This window comes from Etheostoma spectabile, unplaced genomic scaffold (assembly GCF_008692095.1).
Source record: "Etheostoma spectabile isolate EspeVRDwgs_2016 unplaced genomic scaffold, UIUC_Espe_1.0 scaffold00018814, whole genome shotgun sequence".
Classification (NCBI taxonomy): domain Eukaryota; kingdom Metazoa; phylum Chordata; class Actinopteri; order Perciformes; family Percidae; genus Etheostoma; species Etheostoma spectabile.
In genome coordinates, this window is record NW_022604489.1 from 1 (window position 1) to 23,183 (window position 23,183).

At 42.8% G+C, this 23,183-nt stretch overlaps 5 non-coding genes and 1 pseudogene across 5 annotated transcripts; 4 read left to right on the plus strand and 2 right to left on the minus strand.

Annotated features, from left to right (window-relative positions):
• The first annotated feature begins 6,100 nt into the window (after window positions 1-6,100).
• On the plus strand, window positions 6,101-6,217 carry LOC116682580 (U5 spliceosomal RNA). The gene has a single exon (XR_004330449.1). It is a non-coding gene; the product is annotated as a U5 spliceosomal RNA (small nuclear RNA).
• A 5,906-nt stretch (window positions 6,218-12,123) lies between these two features.
• On the plus strand, window positions 12,124-12,300 carry LOC116682578 (uncharacterized; annotated as a pseudogene).
• Window positions 12,301-13,888: 1,588 nt separating this feature from the next.
• Window positions 13,889-14,004, plus strand: LOC116682581 (U5 spliceosomal RNA). Its single transcript, XR_004330450.1, has one exon. It is a non-coding gene; the product is annotated as a U5 spliceosomal RNA (small nuclear RNA).
• Window positions 14,005-14,283: 279 nt separating this feature from the next.
• Window positions 14,284-14,475, plus strand: LOC116682577 (U2 spliceosomal RNA). Its single transcript, XR_004330448.1, has one exon. It is a non-coding gene; the product is annotated as a U2 spliceosomal RNA (small nuclear RNA).
• A 2,467-nt stretch (window positions 14,476-16,942) lies between these two features.
• trnae-uuc (transfer RNA glutamic acid (anticodon UUC)) lies at window positions 16,943-17,014 on the minus strand. The gene has a single exon. It is a non-coding gene; the product is annotated as a tRNA-Glu (tRNA).
• A 5,654-nt stretch (window positions 17,015-22,668) lies between these two features.
• On the minus strand, window positions 22,669-22,741 carry trnam-cau (transfer RNA methionine (anticodon CAU)). The gene has a single exon. It is a non-coding gene; the product is annotated as a tRNA-Met (tRNA).
• Between the last annotated feature and the right edge of the window lie 442 nt (window positions 22,742-23,183).

Below are 23,183 nucleotides of genomic sequence, written 5' to 3' on the forward strand. Positions count from 1 at the left end.
GAGTTTGCTACGGCGTGTGATGGGCTACAAGTGGCAGTGGATGAAGCGGGGGACGAGGGACAGATCGACAAGTAGAAGAGGATCTTGTGCCGATTGGAGGACATCCAGCAACAAGAGAGGCTGGGGAAGTCCTGATACCCCGACGTTCAGTAATGGAGAGGCTAAGTCCCCCCTTCCATGCAACTGACTGGTAATCTTGCTGATAATTGGAAGCGTTTTAAGCAAAGATTTAATATATATTTAGCAGCAAGCGGAGCAGGGGGAGAGACGAAAAATTGAAAGCTCACATCCTTTTGCATGTTATGGGAGAAGAGGCTTTGGACATATATAATAGCTTTCAGCTGGATGAAGCTAATCTGACATTGCAGATCTAATGACAAGTTTGAAGAGTACTTCGTGCCTAGTCAGAATGTGACATTTGAGAGGTATAAGTTTTTTCACCATGATCAAAAGCAAGGAATACCTTTTGACCAGTACTAGCAGAGCTTCACATACTAAGGCAAAACATGTGAATTTGGCACCCTGAGAGATTCACTAGTGAGAGACAGGATTGTTTGTGGCCAGTGGATAATGCACTTAGAGAAAGACTGCTCAGAGAGACTGGACTTACACTAGACAGTGTGTCACTATGTGCAGAGCAGCGGAAACCACTCGAGCACAAGCAAAAGAGCTTCGGAGAGGTGAAACTACAGTGCATGCAGTACATAAAGAGCTGAGGAAAAAGACAACGTTTACCAACAAAAAGATCAGAAAGAGAAATCTGAAGAATTCAAATGTGGTAAATGTGGAGCAGCCACAAGCCAAAATCATGTCCTGCCTATGGAAAATCCTGTAACAAATGTGGAAAGAGCAATCACTATGCAAGATGTTGCAAGTCAGCTTTTAAACAGAAAGTTCACGCAGTTGGTGAGGATGAAGAGGAGGATGATGAGTTCATCGTAGATGTGGTACGTGCCCATAAAACAGAAAAAAGGATGGATTGTGCCAATAGAGGTGAATGAGACGATAATACCGTTCAAGTTAGATACAGGTGCCCATGTAAACCTGTTATCTTTTGAGACTATAAAAAATTGACAGTGAAAAGTAAAATTCATCCTATAAAAACAAAAGTGACAGGATACACTGGAGAACGGGTTCCTGTTTAAAGGCGGATGCATCGCAACCTTTAAACACAGAGGCCAGCAGATAAGAGCATTGCTGCTGATCGTGGATACGAGTGCACAACCAATTCTGGGACTCAAGACATGTACAAAGCTCAATCTGGTTAAAAGAGTGTTTGTTGTGACATCAGATACTGCAAATGACCATGACTCACTCATGGAGGAGTATAAGGACTGTTTCGAAGGACTTGGATGTCTACCTGGAGAACACAAAATTCGTGTGGATAAAAGTGTGCCTCCTGTTGTGCATCCTTGCAGGAAAATTCCTTTTGCGCTGCGTAGTAAACTGAAAGAGGAGCTAGCGCGCATGGAAAAATTGGAGGTCATCAAGAAAATAGACGAACCAACTGAATGGGTCAGCTCGCTGGTTGTTTTGCAAAAGAAAACAGGTGCTCTGAGAACGTGCTTGGACCCAAGGGACTTGAACAAAGCGATAAAAAGGGAACACTTTAAGTTACCAACCAGAGAAGAATCATGGCACAGTTTGCGGGAGCTAAATGGTTCAGTAAACTAGACGCTTCGTCAGGGTTCTGGCAGCTGAGGCTGGACGAGGAGAGTTCGAAACTGTGCACATTCAATACACCTGAGGGCAGGTACAGGTTTCTTCGTCTGCCGTATGGTATTTTGTCAGCACCTGAAGTCTACCATAAGACTATACACATGATCTTCGAGCACATACCAGGAGTGGAGACAATGATGGATGACATCATAGTCTGGGGGTCGAATCGAGAAGAACATGACGAAAGACTGAGACAAGTTTTAGACAAGACAAGGGAAGTGAATCTGAAACTTAACAAAGACAAATGTGAGTTTGGAGTGAAAACACTTACCTTTGTGGGAGATGTTGTCAGTGAAGAGGGAGTGAAGCCTGACCCGAGAAAAAACGTCAGCAATCAACAACATGGAAAGACCAAACAACAAAGATGAGGTCAGACGTTTTCTGGGAATGGTCACCTATCTGGCCAAGTTCGTCCCACAGTTGTCAGCGCAGTCAGCACCTCTCAGGAGTCTTCTTGAACAGAAGAATGAATGGATCTGGTCTCATGAGCAGGAGAAATGTTTTGTGAAACTGAAAGAGACTCTGACACAAGAGCCCGTGTTAAAGTTTTATGACCCAGAAAAGAGAACAAGAATCTCAGCAGATGCGTCACAGTACGGCCTGGGAGCGGTGCTGCTGCAGCAATACGACGAGCAGTGGCTACCTGTCGCCTATGCGTCCAGAGCCTTGACAAGCGCGGAGTCCAGGTACGCTCAAATTGAGAAGGAGCTATTAGCAAGCATGTATGCATGTGACGCTTTCACCAATATGTCTATGGTCAAGCTTTTGAAGTAGAAACTGACCATAAACCTCTGGTGTCCATCATGTCCAAACCTCTGAATGACTGTCCTGTGCGGATACAACGCATGCTAATCAGGCTGCAAAAATATGACGTGCACATGATATATACACAAGGGAAATACATGTACACCGCCGACAACCTTGTCTAGAGCAGTGGATAAAGGGGAACGTACGGACAGCGAGAGCAATGCAGAAATACAGGCATACGTGGACATGATTGTGACAAATCTGCCAGTAACAGCTGACAGAACAGAACAGATAAGGAGAGAGACAAATGCTGACGAAACTATGAAAGAACTCAAGCGTGCGATACTGAAAGGATGGCCTGAAAACAAAAAGATTGCCCCATGAACATAAAAGACTACTGGAACTGCAGAGCCGAGTTCACTGTGGTAGATGACTTAGTGTTGAAGGGGAGCAAGTTTGTTATTCCATCGTCACTACGTAAACAAATGCTCCAAAAGATACACGAAGGCCACCTCGGAGAAGTCAAGTGTAAACGACGGGCAAGAGAAGTAATGTACTGGCCGAGAATCAACCAAGATATCAGCCAGACAATAGCGTCATGTGAACTTTGTCGCATCCACAGGCCAAAACAACAAGCTGAGCCGCTGATGACTCATCCGGTGCCCCACAGACCTTACTACAAGGTTGGAACTGACCTATTTGACTGTAATGGAAAGAGTTACATAGTGGTCACTGACTACTTTTCAAATTATCCAGAAGTTGGAGCGCTGCAGTCAATATCAAGCAAGGCAGTCATCAGCTACCTCAAAGCTGTCTTCGCCAGACATGGTGTCCCATGTGAAGTGTTTTCGGACAATGGGCCTCAGTTTTCCAGCAGCGAGTTTGCTGCCTTTGCCAAAGAATGGGGGTTTCAACACTCTACGTCGAGTCCCACCTATCCCAAGTCCAACGGCTTAGCAGAAAGCTCAGTGAAAACAGTGAAAAGCATGATGAAAAAGCACAGGACAGAGATGACTTTCAGAAAAGTTTACTGATCTATAGGAGTGCACCTCTACAGAACGGGCTATCACCAGCCCAAATGCTGATGGGTAGACGCATTCGCTCTAACCTACCAATAAATGAAGACCTGCTGACGCCAAAAAGTGCTCACAAAGTCAGAAAAGTAAAGGAGGAACAGAAAGCGAAACAAAAACATTGGTTTGATCGAACGGCAAATCAATTACCGATGCTGAAGCCTGGAGACATGGTGCGTCTCAGGGACATCTCTACAGGCACATGGAGACTAAAGGGACAGGTGGAGGAGGAAGTTGCTCCACGCTCCTACAGGATCCAGACGGAGAATGGAGTGTTTCTGAGGAGGAACCGCACGGATCTTCAACTACAGCTGACTGAGAAGGACAATACAGCACAGGAGACAGTTCAGCGGGACACAGCTGAATCTATGGAGCTAACTGACAGTGGTCTCACAGCAGCGTCTGCACCACCAGCTGTTGAGACACCTTCCAAACTGTCGAAATTGCCAGCTGCTGGAGTACAGGCTAGACCTAAGAGACATGTTCAGCCACCTAAACGGTTGATTGAAAGTTGCTAAAGTTTGTTTAGTTTATTTGGAGGAGCAAAATGCAACATGGACCTTTAAGATGAAAAGAAAAAAAAAAAAAAAAAAAAAAGTTTAAACTGAAACATTTGTTTACATGTATAGTTAAGAACTTGAAGATGGCTATGTTTCTACGGGGTAAATGTTATTTAGTTATAGAGGTAAAGATTGTTTTATTAAAGGGGGAAAGATGTGATGTTATGGATACATTGGGTTAAGAACTCCATTACCCAGCATGCCACGGTAGTGGAAGCCGGAGGCAGGGTGTGAAATAACAGTAGTAGCCATGCGGGTAGCACAGCAGCGTTGTTCGATGAAAGCTGTTGAGTAAAGTATGTTCAACCAGCAAATACGCCTCGTCTGCTTATTATAAAGTCTAAGCAAAGCAACACAGACCCGGTATTGCAGCATCGCTGGGAACGGTGCACCCATCTTCTGTCTTGTGGAAAAACAATTAACGATGCACGTTGAGCTGCCCGTTGCCAAAACTGTCAATGGACCTGAAGAGCAATTGATATGAGTTGATCAAAAATTGTTATATTTATTGCTGATTTGAAAACTATTTACATGACAGCATCGAGCTTCAGATCAATGGTGTTGTCATGGTAACAAACAAACTATATACAGAACGTTTTGCAACAATTAATACAACACATGCTGTTGCAATTATGAAGTAAAATGTAATGAAAAAGAGTTTTCATATTCAATATAACTTTCTTTTTTAAACTTTTTATTTTTTTATGATCAGTGTGATTTTTTTTTTTTTTTGGTTCTTTTTTATTTTTTTTATTTCCACACCAGGTATATGTTGTGTGGTGTGTGTGTGTGTGTGTGTGTGTGAGTGTGTGAGTAAGAGAGAGACACAGAGAGAGGGGGGGCGGGGGGGCAGCTGACAGTAAAAAAAAAAAAAATCTCCGATGGCAGAGACGCAACTTGAGTCGCATTTAAAACAAGCAGCATGTCTGAAACCCACGTTCACCAGAAATCTACTGGTTACTATGTAAGGACTACAAACCCCACGTTCACCAGAAATCTACTGGTTACTATGTAAGGACTACAAACCCCACGTTCACCAGAAATCTACTGGTTACTATGTAAGGACTACAAACCGAAGTTAAAAACAAACCTGAAGCTGAAGAAACCCTAAACGTTAACGGAACAGATCTGCAGACCGAATTGACTGACGGAGCAGGAGAGAGCGAGAGAGAGAGCGAGAGAGAGCGCATTTCTCCATGTTCTGTGTGTGTGTGATTGATCCGAGCGGGTTTGTAGGCGGGGGGGGGGGGCGCTGTGATTATCACAGAACGCTGCGCGGCCAGTTGAGGAGTTTTATTCAATCCGAGCACGGATATTGACTCATATTACTCGGATAATACTTGTACTCGGCAAAAGTGCTTTAACCGTACCGGATACTCGTTTCAGCCGGATACTCGGATCACCCCTAGTGTATATGCAGTAATATAAAGAAAGTTGATGTCATAATGAATTGTGATGATGACATAATGAATAGTGATGATGACATAATGAATGGTGATGATGAATCAAAAGAAAGTTGATGTGTATATGCAGTAATGTAAAAGAAAGTTGATGTGTATATGCACAAATCTAAACCCCACGCATCGACCCGGTATTGCAGCGTCACCGGGAACGGTGCACCCATCTTCTGTCTTCTGGAAAAACAATTAACGATGCACGTGAAGCTGCCCGTTGCCCAAACTGTCAACGGACCTGAAGAGACATGGCTGGCAGATTTTACCGCCAGAAATTGTCCTAAAAACTGAATGATCTGTGAAACCTCGTTGGGTTCCTGGTATCAAAACGTTGTTATAATACTTGACAAGATAAAGCCATACAAAAGTGTAGCAAGATTTGCACTTTTGATTGGCAGAAAAACAGCAAGGACAAAATATTGGCCCTGTGACAATGGGGAATAGGTGAGGCCTTGGATTTGGAAAGCGGCACACCAAGTGAGAATTACCGCGAGGGTTGGGACTGGGAAGACTGGCGTTTTCGGCTGCTCTCGAGAGTGGGCTGTACTTACTCTGGTTTCTCTTCATAACGCACAAGTCTTTCGCCTTTTACTAAAGACTTCCGTGGAGAGGAACGCCTATGAGTTGAAATTATTTTTGGTGGGCTTTGCTGTTTGGCTAAGCCTTTTGTACTTGTGAAAAACAAATATGTTCTCCAAAAGGAAACTCAGATTCTTAAATGTAGCCAAAATGTGACAGCATGGGAATATTGCACGTTGGCAGGAGCTTGACCAATTGGGAAAACCAAAATTGCCGTCTTTAACTAAAACTTTTTGTGCTTCCCCATGAAGCGCTTGGACGGGGGTGCTAAGCAGCAGCTGTTATGTCCATTTAAAATTACTGGACCGTGACAACTGAGAACCGTCCGGGGAGGTCGCATCTGACAGCATAGAGGTGGTGGTCATCGCTTCTCGGCCTTTTGGCTAAGACTGCGATCGCCTCCTATGTCCGGACAAAACTTTTGCCTGTTTGTGGCCTAGTTTTGTAGCGGGTTTTTGGAGGATAGTGTAGTCATTCTTTGTGAACAAATTTCATCTTGTTTGTAGTTGAAATACTTTCACTGAGGAATTCATTGGTCTAGAGGACTGCTTACTACTCTGTGGGGATTACAACATCAACCAGACCAAACAAGAAAGGTAAGTGCGTTTTAGTATTTATTAGGCAAGCTTTATTTTGCTTTTTAAATCAGTGTTTTACCTTATTTTTAGCTTACTTGTTGTTTTTTAGACTTTTTTAGGCATTTTTAGCTTCTTTCATCCCGTTTGAAGTGTGGTGCCTCCACCATGTCGGCCAACCATGCCGGCATGCGGAGGCACCACAGTGTCCGATTTACATTTAACGAAAATGAACCCCTTGTTATATCAAGGCTTGACTTCTCCAGGAGGCTAGTCCAGAAAATCTTGAAATTCAACCCAGAAGACATAAACTGTATCTTGACTTTACCTTTTAATAAAGGTTTTGATATAAGCTTTTGTTCCGCTGCCGTGCTGAGAGAATTTTGGATACGTTTCGAAAATGCAAAACACCAGTTTTCTGCATTTAATGTTGAGAAACTGACTGACAATGCAGCTAAAACTGTAATTGTCAGAATGTTCAATGAAACCGTAAATGCAGATGACATTTGTTTATGGCTGGGCAGATTTTGCACTGTGAAAGGCCAGGCTACCAAGGTGAGAGATGAGGATGGCATTTGGAATTGTGCTTGGAGGGTCCCCATCCAACAATGGCAGGACCCCCAAGGCTTCCAGGGCCTGAAACATCTGCCATCCATGATAGTTCTGGGAAACAACAGGGGCTACATCCACTACCAGGGCCAGCCCAAACTCTGCCGCAAGTGTGGTGAGAATGGGCACCTGGCAGAAGCGTGCCAGCAGATTATTTGTGGCAAATGTAGAGAAATTGGGCATACCTTCACGGAATGCACCAATGGCAGGAAGTGCAATCTCTGTGGAGAAACAAACCACCTCTTCAGAGATTGCCCAAAGTCATTTGCCAACAAATTAAAGACGGCAGCAAAAAGAACGGAGAAGGAACAAGATGATTTGTTTGGAGAGCTGTTTGGGCTGGAAAATTCAAATCTCCCGCCAAATCCTGTGATTGGAGGAGAAGGATCAGGGGAGGCGGGAGAAGGGGAGGGGCCTGCAATTGCCCCACCAGTGGTGAACAGGGAGGAAGTGGTGGCAATGCAGGCAGAAGGCGGAGCTAGCCCAGTGGCTGGCTCAGAACAGGAAACTGACCAGTCACAGGGTGATAGTGAGGATGTCCCCCTCCCCAATGCCCAGCCAGGCAAGAGGCTAATTTCAGAATTGTCTTCTGAGTCTCCTGGAGTCTCGGAAAAGAGGGGAAGAGCTGGGACTGACTCAGACAGTTCATCTGTGGAGGGGCCCAGAGTCTTCCCCTCCGATTCACCCAATGAAGTCTCATTCCTAAGCATAGCTCTGCAATCAACCCCTAAGGTCTCTAAGCTCAACGCAACCCTGCGTCAGAGGCCAACTCCCAGAGTCCGAAAGGGAAATGGAGTTCAACCCCGTCCTCTCTCACCTGTGAGAATGAAGGAAGAGCCCCATTCACAAGAAATTCAATAATTGTTGTTTTAAATATTTGAAGTCCCTCCCTTTTTGTCTTTAAGATGTCATACTTTTTCTTAACCATACTCATGGCACTCACCTTCTCAACTATAAATGTGAGAAGCGTCAAGTCGAGAGTTAGAGCCCAGACGGTTTTATCCTTTCTTAACTCTTTTAAGTCAGATGTGTTTTTATTACAGGAATGTGGCCTTCCATTTTTAAAGCACTACAGGGAATGGGAGGAGTTATGGCCACAAACGTCACTATGGAGCGGGTCAAATGAAAACAAGAGTGATGGAGTGGCCATTTTAATAAAAAACCCTCTAGTCTTGGTAAAGGGCAGCACTGTGGTGAGAGATGGTCGGGCACTTTTAACACACCTGACTTTTATGGGGAGGGATTTTAAAGTCTTAAATATTTATGGCTTTAATGACAAGAATGACAGGTATGACCTTTTAGAAGACCTGCAGCCCCACATGCTAGGTAGGCTACCTTTAGTCGTAGGGGGGGATTTTAATTGTATTTTAAGCAAGAACGACAGGAGAAGAACAGGGGATGATTTTAAAGCAGACAAGACTTCACTTTTATTACAAAGTATATGTAGCGATTTTAAACTTGTGGACTGTTTTAAAACCATGCATCCCAGAGAGGAGGGCTTCACCTGGTTCAGTAGTGACGGCACCCGAGCCTCTCGCATAGACTACATTTTATCACGTGACTGCCCACCAACCGATGCTAGATTAGTACCTGTTTTCTTTTCCGATCACGCAATGCTTTCCTGCACTCTTTCACTCTCTTCCGGTGTGACGGCAGGAAGCGGTCTGTGGAAGCTCAATTGCTCCCTGTTAGAAGACAGGGAGCTAGATAGGCAGTACAGGGAGCAATATAAAGAATGGCAGACCCTTCAAGACTTTTACGATACACGCGCACAGTGGTGGGAAATGGTGAAGGGGAAGACTAAGACTTTTTACAGACAGGCAGGTAAGAGGAAAAAAGATAGGGACAACAGACGCATGATGGGACTGCAGAAACGACTTCAGAGGTATTTTAAATTAATCCAACAGGGAATGGATTTTAATGAGGAAATAAAACAAATTAAAACAGAGATGTCGGTTTTAGCAGAAATTAAAAGCAAAGGTGTCATACTAAGAAGCAAGGAGAGGGAAATAGAGGAAGGAGAGAAGTGCACAAGATATTTTTTTAAGAAAATCATAAATAAAGGGGGGGGCATGTTAAGACTTAAAAAAGAAAACGGGTGCATAGCTAACACAACAGAGGAAATTAAAGAAACTGTCGAAGACTTTTACCGTGAACTGTACACGGAAAAAGCAGTTAATAAGGACACCATGACCGAAGTTTTAAAATCAATCGAACAAGCAAAAAATGACAATGTGCTCTTAACTCAAGATTTTACCATGACTGAACTAAACAACTGTGTAAAAACTTTTAAGAAAGGGAAGTCACCAGGAGAAGACGGGCTTCCCTTGGAATTTTACTTGACATTTTGGGACATTTTAGCACCAGACTTGCTTGTTGTTTTTATGGATTTTGAACAACTGGACCGACTTCCTGACAGTTTTAGAGTAGGGATAGTGACGCTTTTACATAAAGACAGAGACAAGACAGACTTGAAAAACTGGAGACCCATCACACTTTTAAATGTCGACTGTAAACTTTTTAGCAAATTATTAGCTTCACGTATGTCCCTGTTTTTAGGAGAGCTGATTCACCCGGATCAAGCCTGTGCCGTCCCGGGGAGGAAGATCACCGACAGCCTCGTACTGATCCGAGACACCATCTGTTATGCGAGAGACAGAAACATTCGGCTAGTAGTCCTGAATTTAGATTTTGAGAAAGCCTTTGATCGGGTCTCGCACCAGTACCTCTTTCAGGTACTGCAAAAAATGGGGTTCCCAAGAAGGTTTATAGCCTGGGTGGGACTGCTGTACCGGGGGATCAACAGCAAATTCATTGTTAATGGGCATCTGACAGCAGCAGTGGATATAAACTGCGGTGTCCGTCAGGGTTGTCCGTTATCTGCCCTCCTTTACGTCCTCTCAATAGAACCGATGGCACAGATCTTGAGAAGGGACCAACGAATCCATGGGGTAAGAGTCCCAGGGAGCGGGGGACTCGAGACAAAATGCATTTTATATATGGACGACATCAACATTTTATGCACTGACCTTTTATCTGTCAACAGGACGCTGGACTTGACTGACTGGTTCGGACAGGCCTCTGGGTCGAAGCTCAACCGAAGCAAGACCCAAGCCCATCTTTATGGACCATGGACGGCGACTGAGACGACAGGACTCCCCCTGACTGTGACCCGGACCGACCAAAAAATACTTGGGATCAAGTTTGATAGGGAGGGGGAAGGGAAAACAAATTGGGCAGACAAGGTAGGGAAAGTCAGACAGAGACTAGGATACTGGACACTTAGAGGACTGACTTTAGAAGGAAAGGTTTTAATCATTAAAGCAGTGATTTTACCTTTGCTTTTACTAATCAGTTCTGTTTTTATCCCGCCTAGGAGAACGATTTTAGACCTGGAACGAGCCATCTTTTATTTCTTGTGGGGCTCCAAGTGGGAAAGACTGAAACGAAGCGTGATGAAGAAGCCAAAGGAGGAAGGAGGAAAAGGAGTGCCTGACCTGTACTTGTTTTTAGGGAGCAGATACACCGCCCTGCACATTTTAACCGCCACAGCCCCATCCAGTAACCCCAAGACCGCAGCGATGACAAGGTTCTGGATGGGGTCGTACCTCAGGAAAATCAAGATTTTACCCACAGACCTCAGAGTTCCAGTGTCTTTTAACCTGCCACCAGCTTACGCTTTTATCCAGTCATTTTTAAGGCATTTTAACCTTGAGCAGGAGGAGTTGCAGGTTTTAACTACTCACCGCTCTCTCATTTCTGTTGTGCAGGAGCGGGAACCAGTGAGTCCAGTGCGCGGGCTCGCATTGGGCGAGCCCTCAACAGTTTGGCGCAACGTAAACCATCCCGCTCTTCCAAACAGACTCCGGGACCTGTCATGGATGGTGGCTCACGAGATCCTCCCGGTCAGGTCCGTAATGCACTCCCGGGGCATGTCGGCGCACGCAACTTGCCCCCGACCAGGTTGTGGCGCGCCTGAGTCGGTGAGGCACCTGCTCTGGGAGTGCAGCGCTGCCGTAGAACAGTGGGCAATGGCCGGCTCCTTGCAATTCCCGTACTTGCCAGCAAGGGAGGTCCTTACACCACAGCTGGTGCTGTACGGGGTGAGCCAAGGAAAACAGATACCAGCACGAACATTTGCCAAACAGTGGCTCACCCTAGCCGCCATCAAAGACGCCATATGGACCTCCAGAAACTTGCTGGTAAGGAAGCACATGCAGATCCCCCCCGAGGCTGTGATCCGGATGGCCGCAGCGACGGTCCGAATGGCCGGAGCTGCAGGCGGCGGGCCTAGGACACAGCCTCAAAGAAGAATCGCCTCTGTGCCCATTCGGACGAAGGAGCCGGAGCCACACAGTACAAGTTCAAAGCAGCGGCGGCCTGACCCTCCGGGTGAGGTCGGTGGGAAGGAGCTACAGGGTGAGGGTCTCCTCTGAGCACCTCGACAGGATCCCGAGAGACCAAATCTGTTTGGGGGAGCGGAATGAGTTCCCACTTGGTAGGGACTCACCCCACTCCTGCACAACAGTGGACTTTTTATTCATAACATATGCGCTCCCTGCTGAGGAGATTTTAACATAGACACTCATTTACATTGAAAACCTTTTATACCTTTTAATCTATGACAATGTTATCTGTAATGCATTTTTAAAGCAATTGTTTTGGATGTTTTATGGATTATTTATGTATAACGCATCTCTTGGAGCGGTTGTTTTAGGTGTCTTATGGATTATTTATTGACTTGTTGTATTTTAAAAGGTAACTTTGATGTGACATGTTAAATGACAAAAGTATGAAATGAGTGTCAATAAATTCTTTTCAAAAGAAAAAATCTGTTCTTATCAGTTTAATATCTGATATGTCCTCTATCAGGGGACAACATATTAAATGGATTTTTGGCAATGGGAGTTGAAAAAGGGGCTTGCTCCGTTCACTCCACGCATCGACCCGGTATTGCAGCATCGCTGGGAACGGTGCACCCATCTTCTGTCTTGTGGAAAAACAATTAACGATGCACGTTGAGCTGCCCGTTGCCAAAACTGTTAATGGACCTGAAGAGCAATTGATATGAGTTGATCAAAAATTGTTATATTTATTGCTGATTTGAAAACTATTTACATGACAGCATCGAGCTTCAGATCAATGGTGTTGTCATGGTAACAAACAAACTATATACAGAACATTTTGCAACAATTAATACAACACATGCGGTTGCAATTATGAAGTAAAATGTAATGAAAAAGAGTTTTCATACTCAATATAACTTTCTTTTTTTAACTTTTTATTTTTTTATGATCAGTGTGATTTTTATTTTTTGGTTCTTTTTTATTTTTTTTATTTTTTTTATTTCCACACCAGGTATATGTGGGTGTGTGTGTGTGTGTGTGTGTGTGTGTGTGTGTGTGAGTAAGAGAGAGACACAGAGAGAGGGGGGGCGGGGGGCAGCTGACAGTAAAAAAAAAAAATCTCCGATGGCAGAGACGCAACTGGAGTCGCATTTAAAACAAACAGCATGTCTGAAACCCACGTTCACCAGAAATCTACTGGTTACTATGTAAGGACTACAAACCCCACGTTCACCAGAAATCTACTGGTTACTATGTAAGGACTACAAACCCCACGTTCACCAGAAATCTACTGGTTACTATGTAAGGACTACAAACCGAAGTTAAAAACAAACCTGAAGCTGAAGAAACCCTAAACGTTAACGGAACAGATCCGCAGACCGAATTGACTGACGGAGCAGGAGAGAGCGAGAGAGAGAGCGAGAGAGAGCGCATTTCTCCATGTTCTGTGTGTGTGGGATTGATCCGAGCGGGTTTGTAGGCGGGGGGGGGGGCGCTGTGATTATCACAGAACGCTGCGCGGCCAGTTGAGGAGTTTTATTCAATCCGAGCACGGATATTGACTCATATTACTCGGATAATACTTGTACTCGGCAAAAGTGCTTTAACCGTACCGGATACTCGTTTCAGCCGGATACTCGGATCACCCCTAGTGTATATGCAGTAATATAAAAGAAAGTTGATGTCATAATGAATGGTGATGATGACATAATGAATGGTGATGATGAATCAAAAAGAAAGTTGATGTGTATATGCAGTAATGTAAAAGAAAGTTGATGTGTATATGCACAAATCTAAACCCCACGCATCGACCCGGTATTGCAGCGTCACCGGGAACGGTGCACCCATCTTCTGTCTTCTGGAAAAACAATTAACGATGCACGTGAAGCTGCCCGTTGCCCAAACTGTCAACGGACCTGAAGAGACATGGCTGGCAGATTTTACCGCCAGAAATTGTCCTAAAAACTGAATGATCTGTGAAACCTCGTTGGGTTCCTGGTATCAAAACGTTGTTATAATACTTGACAAGATAAAGCCATACAAAAGTGTAGCAAGATTTGCACTTTTGATTGGCAGAAAAACAGCAAGGACAAAATATTGGCCCTGTGACAATGGGGGAATAGGTGAGGCCTTGGATTTGGAAAGCGGCACACCAAGTGAGAATTACCGCGAGGGTTGGGACTGGGAAGACTGGCGTTTTCGGCTGCTCTCGAGAGTGGGCTGTACTTACTCTGGTTTCTCTTCATAACGCACAAGTCTTTCGCCTTTTACTAAAGACTTCCGTGGAGAGGAACGCCTATGAGTTGAAATTATTTTTGGTGGGCTTTGCTGTTTGGCCAAGCCTTTTGTACTTGTGAAAAACAAATATGCTCTCCAAAAGGAAACTCAGATTCTTAAACGTAGCCAAAATGTGACAGCATGGGAATATTGCACGTTGGCAGGAGCTTGACCAATTGGGAAAACCACAATTGCCGTCTTTAACTAAAACTTTTTGTGCTTCCCCATGAAGCGCTTGGACGGGGGTGCTAAGCAGCAGCTGTTATGTCCATTTAAAATTACTGGACCGTGACAACTGAGAACCGTCCGGGGAGGTCGCATCTGACAGCATAGAGGTGGTGGTCATCGCTTCTCGGCCTTTTGGCTAAGATCAAGTGTAGTATCTGTTCTTATCAGTTTAATATCTGATATGGTCCTCTATCAGGGGACAACATATTAAATGGATTTTTAGCAATGGGAGTTGAAAAAGGGGCTTGCTCCGTTCACTCCACGCATCGACCCGGTATTGCAGCATCGCTGGGAACGGTGCACCCATCTTCTGTCTTGTGGAAAAACAATTAACGATGCACGTGGAGCTGCCCGTTGCCAAAACTGTCAATGGACCTGAAGAGCAATTGATATGAGTTGATCAAAAATTGTTATATTTATTGCTGATTTGAAAACTATTTACATGACAGCATCGAGCTTCAGATCAATGGTGTTGTCATGGTAACAAACAAACTATATACAGAACGTTTTGCAACAATTAATACAACACATGCTGTTGCAATTATGAAGTAAATGTAATGAAAAAGAGTTTTCATATTCAATATAACTTTCTTTTTTTAACTTTCTATTTTTTTATGATCAGTGTGATTTTTTTTTTTTTGGTTCTTTTTTATTTTTTTTATTTCCACACCAGGTATGTGTGTGTGTGTGTGTGTGTGTGTGTGTGTGTGTGAGTAAGAGAGAGACACAGAGAGAGAGGGGGCGGGGGGGGGCAGCTGACAGTAAAAAAAAAAAAATCTCCGATGGCAGAGACGCAACTGGAGTCGCATTTAAAACAAGCAGCATGTCTGAAACCCACGTTCACCAGAAATCTACTGGTTACTATGTAAGGACTACAAACCCCACGTTCACCAGAAATCTACTGCTTACTATGTAAGGACTACAAACTGAAGTTAAAAACAAACCTGAAGCTGAAGAAACCCTAAACGTTAACGGAACAGATCCGCAGACCGAATTGACTGACGGAGCAGGAGAGAGCGAGAGAGAGAGCGAGAGAGAGAGCGAGAGAGAGCGCATTTCTCCATGTTCTGTGTGCGTGTGATTGATCCGAGCGGGTTTGTAGGCGGGGGGGGGGGATACTCGTTTCAGCCGGACACTCGGATCGGATCCCCTAGTGTATATGCAGTAATATAAAAGAAAGTTGATGTCATAATGAATTGTGATGATGACATAATGAATAGTGATGATGACATAATGAATGGTGATGATGAATCAAAAAGAAAGTTGATGTGTATATGCAGTAATGTAAAAGAAAGTTGATGTGTATATGCACAAATCTAAACCCCACGCATCGACCCGGTATTGCAGCGTCACCGGGAACGGTGCACCCATCTTCTGTCTTCTGGAAAAACAATTAACGATGCACGTGGAGCTGCCCGTTGCCCAAACTGTCAACGGACCTGAAGAGACATGGCTGGCAGATTTTACCGCCAGAAATTGTCCTAAAAACTGAATGATCTGTGAAACCTCGTTGGGTTCCTGGTATCAAAACGTTGTTATAATACTTGACAAGATAAAGCCATACAAAAGTGTAGCAAGATTTGCACTTTTGATTGGCAGAAAAACAGCAAGGACAAAATATTGGCCCTGTGACAATGGGGGAATAGGTGAGGCCTTGGATTTGGAAAGCGGCACACCAAGTGAGAATTAACGCGAGGGTTGGTACTGGGAAGTAGTAATATACTGGGAATTGCTAAGTAGCAGCTGTTATGTCCTTTTAATGAAAAAGAAAGTTGATGTGTTTATGCATAAATCAAAAAGAAAGTTGATGTCATAATGAATTGTGATGATGACATAATGAATAGTGATGATGACATAATGAATGGTGATGATAAATCAAAAAGAAAGTTGATGTGTATATGCATAATCAAAAGAAAGTTGATTTGTATTTGCATTGATCTAAAAGAAAGTTGATGTCATAATGAATTTTGATGATGACAAAAGGAATGGTGATGGTATAATAAAAAGAAAGTTGATGTGTATATGCATAAATAAAAAGAAAGTTGATGTGTATATGCATAAATCTAAAAGAAAGTTGATGTGTATATGCACGAATGTAAATTCCACGCATCGACCCGGTATTGCAGCGTCACCGGGAACGGTGCACCCATCTTCTGTCTTCTGGAAAAACAATTAACGATGCACGTGAAGCTGCCCGTTGCCCAAACTGTCAACGGACCTGAAGAGACATGGCTGGCAGATTTTACCGCCAGAAATTGTCCTAAAAACTGAATGATCTGTGAAACCTCGTTGGGTTCCTGGTATCAAAACGTTGTTATAATACTTGACAAGATAAAGCCATACAAAATAACATATAATAGTTTGTTTAAAAACAAAATGAACTTAACATTAAACCTGTAAGCTCACTTGAAACTAGATGGGGAAAGTTGATAGGTTGATCTTTTTACCCTTTGCTGTGGCTTAAAAACAGGTTCCACTGAGATCTGAACTCAGATCACTGGATTCAGAGTCCAGAGTGCTAACCATTACAACATGGAACCTTTTGGAGTGTTGTAAGGGTTTGCTAGGCAGTTTCTTTCATAATATCCACATGTGTGATATTAAAAGCACACAACAATCACAAAGCAGATTAAAAAGCAAAAATTACTGGCTAATATTTGATTTTAGAGACATATATTAGGTCTATATATAGGGGCATAGGTTGCATACAGCTCTCATTTAATACAGGACCATTAAATCAGATCTTTCTGCAGACCTTCATTGGCTAAATAGCAATTCCCATACCGGGAGTTGAACCCAGGCCACCTGGGTGAAAATCAGGAATCCTAACCACTAGACCATATGGGACTGACTACATATTAATAACAGGGATTTCATAAATCAATTCATAGTCTGGCTGGAACTAGGCCTTCTCTTGAACGTGAATGAAGAAGCTTCTTAAGTAAGTTTTATCTTGAAGCTTTTGAGTGTTCTTTAGGTTTTTATCTGCTTTAACTATTACCGGACAGCGGGGGCACGGAGCAGAGCAGAGCGGCCGTTAGGGAGGAATCCTCCTCCGTGTTCAGCTCCATTTTTAACTGGCGGTAAAAATCTTAATGTCGGAACTTTATGACAGGACGAATAAATCCATCAAATCAAGTCCCCAATAATCAGCATGTGGCCTTGTTTTATTTCAGGTAGTCAGCATGGAGCTGTTCCACATTCCCAGACATTTAAAACAAGTCAATCATTGGCGTTATTCTACGAGTCAGATGAATAAATCAGCTGTTTGCTATTTGAGCTGCTCTGTTTCCTGCTGCTCCGTCATTCTTTAGTGTCCTCTGGAAACAGGTTGCTGTCCTTTATGTTTCTTTTGGATGACATCATCAGTGTCTTTGCTTTAGTCTGAAGAAACTCCAACAGATTTAAAACCACATGCAGTCACAGAAAATACAAACAGGGAATAGAAAATATCAGACAAAGAATATGTAATGAAAAGTCCCCAAAGTAGGAAAATATAATGTTAATCTACCAAACAGCAATAACTGGAGAGCATCCAATTAAACATGGCCGACTTCCAGTATGTCGGTAAGGAAGAGAGGAATGTTTGGATATATTACAGATTCATTTTATTTTTATTTAACCAGGAACAATCCCATTGAGCTACAGTAACTCTTCTTCCAGGGAGTCCTGCAAAGACCGGCGGCAATAAGTTTCATAAAACATAAAAGACAGGACAATGGTTCCATACTACACCACAAATCTCTATAGATACTACAACACAAACAAGACATTACACTTAACTTAAGCTAATCCATACATGCAACTTAAAAGCAAGTTCCACTGGGATTTGAACTCAGAGCCCTGGATTCAGAGTCCAGAGTGCTAACCATTACACCATGGAACCTGCAAAAATTTTGCAAGGGTTTGCTTGTCAATTTCTTTCATAATATTCACATGTGTGATATTAAAGGCACACAACAATCACAATGAAGATGAAAAAGCAACAATTATTGGCCAACTTAAGTCATTTAGTTAGCTAAGCGTTCAGAGGATGTGGGAAAAAGCAAGTCAAGAACAGGTTTTGAAGGACTTGCCACAGACAGTGAATACAGCAGTAGATATGTCTACTGTGTACAAACACATGGTAACTTTACATCTGTTTACAATAAAAATGCTCACAAAACACTGTACTTGCATTTGCGTTTCTTGCGCACATTCATGTTCTCTTAAATGTAAAGAACATGGCAAACTGTTATGGATCCATCAAAGATGCTTATAAGTCCTACCTCAGAGCTCTACTCGGCATGTCTGACCACAACTCTGTTCATTTGGTTCCGTCTAACAAACCGGCCCTGAAGAGAAACAAGCCGAAACGAAACTTAGTTCCGGTTTGGTCAGATGAATCAATCCAGTGTCTACAGGAATGCTACTGCTGCACTGACTGGGATCTATTCAAAAACAAATGTAAGGACATTGATGAGATCAAAGAGACTGTTTCTGCATACATCCCCTTCTGTGAGGACTTAGTCATCCCTCGTAAATCTATCTCCATATGTCCAAATAATATACCATGGGTCTCCAAATCTGTCAAAAGCATAATTAGTCAACGAAATATTAGCTTCAACCAAGGAAATATTAGCTTCAACCAAGGTTACATGACTGTCAGTTTTTATTAACGTTGCCCCAACGCTTAAAAACAAGAACAGGCTGCAATGTATAGTTAAGGTGCGTGACGAGAATTCTCACAACCCTCTGACTGACTTAAACTCTGTATATGAGACAAGGTCCCTCAAGAAGGCCCAATAAGTCCTGGCCGACCCTAGTCAACCCCTGAACAGCTGCTTCATCTTGTTGCCGTCTGGACAAGGACAAACAGACACAAAAACTCTTTTGGCTTTTTTAATAAGTCAATGTGAGGTATGGACTTCCGTGTAGTACGTATTTATTTTATTTCTAGATGTATGGCTGTTGTCTTGTATAACCTGTGTGTTATTAATGTTACATGGTGCTGCACAACAAATTGCCCCCCGGGGATAATAAAGACTCCTTGAACCTTGAAGGGCAACTGGACTTGGTGAAAGGTCCTCCGCAGAAGTTTTGTCTCTCATCCAAGAGACTACTTTAGTTGGTTTTTTTACACAGAAAGGGTTGGACACAGAGCCCACTCCCCCACCCATATCTGACAATTGAAAGCTGTGGGGAAAGTGGGGTTCCAAGGCTAATAGACCATTCAACAAGCAATTCTGATGCACTATACTGACCCATTCAGGATGAGCACTGTAAACTCTGACTGCAGCAACACAAGTTCAAATTTCAGTGATACCTACTTTTTATGGTGATTACGAGACTCAATGCAAAGTGTGTATCCCCCATGTAACTCAAAGCCTATCACTTCCAGTCAATACTGTCAAATGTGGAGCTTCTTCAAGCTTCAACCAGGTGACTCCTCAACATGCCTCCACCAATGTACTGTTTTCAGTTTAAATGGCGAAGGACATTAAACCTGTAAGCTCACTTTAAACTAAATGTGGAAAGTTGAAAGGTTGATTTTTTTCACCTATACTGTGGCTTAAAACACATTCCACCGAGATTTGCACTCAGATCGCTGGATTCAGAGTCCAAAGTGCTAACCATTACACCATGGAACCTCTAAAAGGGTTGCAAGTGTTTGCTTGACAGTTTCTTTCATAATATCCACATAAAATTGATATGATATGATATTGAAGGCACAGGTGACAATAATCACAACGAAGATGAAAAAGCAACAATTATTGGCCAACTTAAGTCATTTAGTTAGCTAAGCATTCAGAGGATGTGGGAAAAGGCAAGTCAAGAAGAAGTTTTCCAAAAGTAGAATGGGAGCCAGAGTGTTCCTCTCCTGTGGAACCAGGTTCCAGTTTGGGTTCAGGAGGCAGACACCATCTCCACATGTAAGAGTAGGCTTAAGACTTTCCTCTTTGATAAATCCTATAGGTAGGGCTGGCTTGGGTGAGTCCTGAACCATCCCTTAGTTGTGCTGCTATAGGCCTAGACTACCGGTGGACTTCCCATGATGCACTAGGTACCTCTCTCCTCCTCCTTCTCTCCATCTGTATGCAACCTCATATGCCTTTGAGATACAAGAACTTCTTCACTTGCGTAAATGGCCTATTTGTGCAAACAAAAGGTGGATACAGGTGATCTTGAGTGTAGGGTTTGGTGATTTTATTACCCCTAAAGTGTCTGCAGGTGCTTAGCATTATTAGCACCACACTCAAACCATCTGAGATAACTGGCCTGTTTTTTAAGTGTTTGAAAAAGAAAGATTTCCGGAAACAAACCAGGCGAAATCAAGCAAAATTGGGCCAGCTATGGATGGGCTACCTGGTTGTGTATGGTTTGTGGAGGTGGACTGGAGTTTCTAACCACAAAAGGACTCGAACCCTCAATCTTCTGATCCAAAGTCAGACGCCTTGTCCATTAGGCCACATGGTTACAAAAAAAAAAGGAATATTTCCAAATCTGAATTGTCACGGTTTATCTGAAATTCAGGAGCGAGGTAACATTTGTAAGAAAGGCAGACTAATTAGGTGGCCAGTTAGCTTTTGTTGAAGGAAATAGATTGAATGCTAGGCACATCAGTTACCTGTGACTCATATTTGCACTTACTGAGCAGACAACCTTACAACTGTATGTTTTTGGCCTTGCTACAAAAGACGTGGAAAGCAGAGCTATAGAGATTGAGACTTGTTTTGCGCTAATGGCAAATTTGTGCATAAAAAAGGTGGATACAGATGCTCTTGGGCGTAGGGTTTGGCGATTTTAGTACCCCTAAAGTGTCTGGCGGTGCTTAGCATTTTTAGCACCACACTCAAACAATCTGAGCTAACCGGCCTGCTTTTTAACTGTTTAAAAAGAACAGATGTCCAGAAACAATTAAGGCCAAATTGAGCAAAATTGGCCAAGTTCTGGATGAGCTGGATGAGTTGTACACTTTGGCAATTCTGAACACTTTCAGACACTGTTGTATCATGTAACATGCACAAGTCTTTAACCCTTGTGTTGTCCTCGGGTCAAATTTGACCCGTTTTTTAATTTTTAATATCAGGAACTTGGCTTTCTTTCAACAATATTGCCTTAAAATAACATGGATGAATGTTATTCAGGTAAAAATGTATGATTACTTTCAGTGAATTGAATTTTGATTTTATTGAATTGTATGGCATTGTAAAAAAAGTGCCCAAAACCTCGGAAAAAGTGACAAAAAAGATACAGTAAGTGCTGAAAAAAAAGAGAAATTAATTGTTTTTGTATAAGGTCATAAAACCTAGGTTTATTGGCTATGAATAAAAAAAAAAAAAAGTGTAGAAAAAAACAGCAGAAACATTGAAAAAAAGCACAAAAAGATGATGGTCGATGGGAAGACAACACAAGGGTTAAAAAGAATTGTGGCTGTTTTTCATGCAGGTTTGCATCATAACAATGCGGGTGCTATCTCTAAATGAACAATGGCCAACCTACATCAATCTTGCTAGCACCCAAATCTCTGTGCTGATCTCCCTGCTTGGATGGCAAGTCATCTGGTGGATTTTTCCCGTCAAGAGGAAGCGGATCAAGAGGGAGAGTTGTTTTATCGTTTTCACCAGCAATAAAGTTTATTTGTCCACAAATTGCAATAGGTTATCAACGTTTTCAGCGAAAAAGAATACCACAGCTCAAGTCCCTGATAAGGCAACAGCTTGATTGTGTGATATGTATGAAGTGCTCGCTAACGTCATCTGTCATGCAGGTTTGCAGGATGTTCACAGTCTGCTAGTGGCCATGATGAGTTGTGACTTTGAGCTTTTTAACCGTTTTGGTCAATTTAGCCAATTTTCAACCAGTTTGTGCAATAACATTTGGTGTTCTCAGGCATTGTGAAAATTATGGTCTACCCTCCTGCTGTCCAGAAGACCGTGATCATGGCAACAGCTTAATGGTCTTCATTTACTTTAATTTGTAGTTCAGCAGATTGTTTTTTCCACAGCCAGCTGCTTTAGAAGCCTGGGTAGCTCAGTCGGTAGAGCATCAGACTTTTAATCTGAGGGTCCAGTGTTCAAGTCCCTGTTCATGTGTAAAGTTTCACATTCTGCTAGATGAGTTGTCCATTTGACATGCCTGAACACTTCAGACACTGCCATATCATTTGTGTTCCATGCACAAGTCTTTAAACAGATTTGTCGCTGTTTTTCAAGCATGTTTGTATCATAACAATGTTGCTGGTAAGTCTAAATGAACAATGGGCAACCTACATCCATCTTGCTAGCACCCAAATCTCTGTGCTGATCTCCCTGCTTGGATAGTATGTCTAAGGACAATAACACATATGTTCTATAACCCTTTTCATTGGTTTGCTAACACTCTTAAAAATTCCTTTCATTGTATCAATCTCAGAAATAACCAAAGAATGACAAATTCCATTTATGTTCTAGTACCAGTGTTCAACCACCTGAATGTCACTGTTTCCGCATTAGTTGTGTTTTTCTTGTTTTTAAAACACCTGCCCCGTGTGAGGGTTGAACTCACGACCTTCAGATTATGAGACTGACGCGCTGCCTACTGCGCCAACGAGGCTATGAATGGCATTGCAATGGTTGGGAAAATTTCAGAAAAACTAACAATTTGGTCTTTAATCTCAATAAAAACAATGTATCTGGAAACCTATGTACTCACACAAAGGCTAAAATTGACCCTAGATGCTTTGTCATGACCCCATGAAAAGGCCAGGACAAAAGACCGTGTGCAAAGGTTGAAGGAAATGCGAGAATATGACCACAACAAAAGAAATGATAATTAAATGATGGTGGTAGTCAGTTTAGTCAGTGGTGAATGTATATGCATGGATGAGTGTGAGGTATGGTGTCAGCGATTTATGCTGGACAGTGTAAAACTAACAAAGATGAGCGGGAGAGGTGCTGGACTGAGAGACCTCTAGGGCAATCACAGATGCACAACCAATAATAAAACACTACTGAGTGAATGCGTTCAGAAAATGAAGAACATTGTTCAGAAAGCT